Here is a 3,235-nt window from a genome sequence, read left to right as displayed (position 1 = left end):
TAGTAAGTTCGAGTATTTATTTGTTCGACTTCAATAAATTTAACAATTTATTTATTCAAGTTTAATAGATTGAAAATTTTATTTATTTGATTTCAATAATTTTAAAGATTTATTTATCAAATTCAAATAATTTATTCATTGAAAAAATCCAAATACATACTTACTTAAAATGTAAAAATACCCTATAACGCTCTTTTTGGAAAAAGAAAAAGAGAAAATGAAAATCAAGTGGGTGCAAAGGTAGCCAGGTAGGTATGAAATTGTGAATTCTGCTACACCACAAAAGTCAACGAGTTRGTCAACACGTCTCTTGTAAGAGCATCTATGTACATCCACTTTCTTATTTAGGAATGTTTTTTTTATTAATCTAAATATCCAACCGATTAATTTTAGACGATTATCTGTTTTACGAGTAGTCTAAAATTATCGTATTTAAACTTTCGTGGTCGTAAAGTGATTTTTTTTTAAATTTGAACCTGAGACCTACATACATTTTTGATCTTTAAAGTCGAAGCTCAATCCTATCAAACACCATAGAAGCTCAATCCTATCAAACACCATACTTTTAACAGTTTTTTCCTAAATTTTGGTTTTTTAATCTTAACTATATTATTAAAATATTTAAAGATATATTACATGAGAGTTTTTTTAGAAAAAACTACTCTCTCTTGAATAGATGTTCTTAAATACTCATGTCAATTTACATCACCGTACCCATGGCTGCACCATCTCACCATCATCATCATCATCATCTTCCTTACCATAACATCGTCATCTTTTTCTTCCTTTTCCACCTCTTCTTCTTCGGCCATGGCTTAACTCGAGGTTCCTCTCTATCCGTCGAAAACAAAGCCGACATTCTACTTTCACCAAACGGTCTTTTCACCGCCGGTTTTCATCTCGTCGGAGAGAACGCTTACTGCTTTGCCGTCTGGTTCTCCGACCAATCCACCACCGGAGGTGGCAGTGGAAACGTCGTATGGATGGCTAATCGAGACTCACCRGTGAACGGAAAATACTCAAAGTTGTCGTTAACGGATGTTGGCAATCTGGTTCTCAAAGATGCTGATCAATACATTATTTGGTCAACCCTGACAGAGTCAACATCTTCTTCATTGCAATTGCAGCTCCATAACACTGGTAACCTTGTCCTGCATGAAAGAGGACRACAACCTCTCTGGCAAAGCTTCGATTATCCTACGGATACCCTTCTTCCAAATCAACCTTTAACTAAAACGACACAACTTGTTTCTTCAAGAAGTTCTACGAACTACTCATCTGGTTTCTATAAGCTCTCTTTCGATGGCGATAGTATTCTTCGTCTTCATTACGATGGTCCAGAAGCGAGTACGATTTTCTGGCCGGATCCCGGTTTACTTTCATGGCAAGCAAGAAGATACCAGTTTATCTACAGTCGAAGAGCAAGCTTCGATTCCAGTGGTCAGTTCATTTCATCAGATGGGTTGGGATTCGTATCGTCTGATTGGGGGATCGGGCCACAAAGAATGATGAAAATCGATACTGATGGTAATCTTAGGGTTTACAGTCTTGTTGAAGATGATGAAAGAAGAAAGAAATGGGAAGTTCAATGGCAAGCTGTTTCTCATTCTTGCAGAATCCATGGCATTTGTGGACCAAACAGTCTGTGTAGTTATTCTCAAGATTCAGGAAGAAGATCATGCAGTTGCTTACATGGATACAAAATGRTGAATTCTCAAGATTGGAGTTATGGTTGTGAACCAGATTTCATGATTTGCAGACCCGATGATGATGATGATGAGTTTATCGAGCTTCGTCATGTCGAGTTCTTCGGTTTCGATACTCAATACCTTGAGAACTATACTCTTGATTCTTGCAAGAAGGTTTGTTTACAGAATTGCAGTTGCAAAGGGTTTCAATTTGGATATGATGATGAAGTTGGAACCTATTATTGCTATATGAAAACTTATTTATATAATGGATACCAAATGGGTTTCTATAATTCCATGTATATCAGATTACCAAAAGGATTGGTATCATCTTTTCATCAGAAATATACAACGATCAAGAACTCAAGCTTCCGGTGCTCAGCTCCCGTGGTTACTCCGATCATAAGATCATAYGAAAAGAAGCACGGAAACAAGCTACTTGCATTCATGCTTGTTTTCGGATGTGTGATCGGGTTTCTTGAGATCATTGGGATCGTGTTTTTCTGGTATAGAAATAGAAGAAACTCGGTTTCAATGGAGCAAACTTATTTTCTGCCAGCAACCGGATTCAGAAAGTTCACGTACAACGAGCTGAAAAAAGCGACGTGTAATTTCAGCGAAGAGATCGGGAGAGGTGGTGCAAGTGTTGTGTATAAAGGCCGTTTATCGGATGACCGGATTGTTGCAATCAAGCGGCTTAAAACCGCAAACGATCAAGGTGAAGCTGAGTTTCAAGCTGAGATAAGCACGATTGGGCGGTTGAATCACATGAACTTGATCGAAACTTGGGGTTATTGTGCAGAAGGAAAGCATCGGCTCGTGGTTTACGAGTTCATGGAGAACRGATCCTTGGCTGAAAAGTTGCAAACGGGTGAACTCAATTGGGAAACACGGTTAGATATCGCGAAAGGAACCGCAAAAGGGCTAGCCTATTTACATGAAGAATGCTTGGAGTGGGTTCTACATTGCGATGTGAAACCTCATAACATATTGTTGGATGGAGACAACAATCCAAAAGTGGCCGATTTTGGGCTTTCGAAACTATTCGATAGAAGCGGAATCGAGAAATCAAACTTCTCCACCATTCGAGGGACTCGAGGCTACATGGCTCCAGAATGGGTGTTCAATCTTCCGATCACTTCAAAAGTCGATGTTTTTAGCTATGGGGTGGTGATATTGGAGATGATAACGGGAAGTGGGCCGTCAAGGAAGAAGCAAACGAGCGATGAAAATGGTGAAATCGAGCATGAGTTGGTGGATTGGGTGAGAGATAGGATTCGAGGGTTCGATGGAACCCGAACCGGATCTTGGGTTGAGGAGATCGTTGACCCTTCGATAAGCGGTGAATACGATCGGACCACAATGGAAAATCTGGYTAGAATTGCACTGCAATGTGCTGAAGAAGATATGGAGGTTCGACCCTCGATGAGCCAAGTGGTTAACATGCTTCTCCATCCAGATACGGATACATATACATATACAGATACATATACAAATACAAATACAGATAGATAGGACATGTAATCAATCCTCGTCTTTCAGTGTTA

The 3,235-nt window shown here is 39.2% G+C and overlaps 1 pseudogene; it reads left to right on the top strand.

The window, feature by feature from the left end:
* Positions 1-3,203, top strand: part of LOC112514091 — a 26,628-nt pseudogene extending 23,425 nt beyond the window's left edge.
* Positions 3,204-3,235: the final 32 nt, after the last annotated feature.

This window comes from Cynara cardunculus, assembly GCF_001531365.2.
Source record: "Cynara cardunculus var. scolymus isolate 2C chromosome LG 6, CcrdV1, whole genome shotgun sequence".
In the NCBI taxonomy this organism is placed as follows: domain Eukaryota; kingdom Viridiplantae; phylum Streptophyta; class Magnoliopsida; order Asterales; family Asteraceae; genus Cynara; species Cynara cardunculus.
This window is presented reverse-complemented; position numbering and strand designations above follow the sequence as displayed.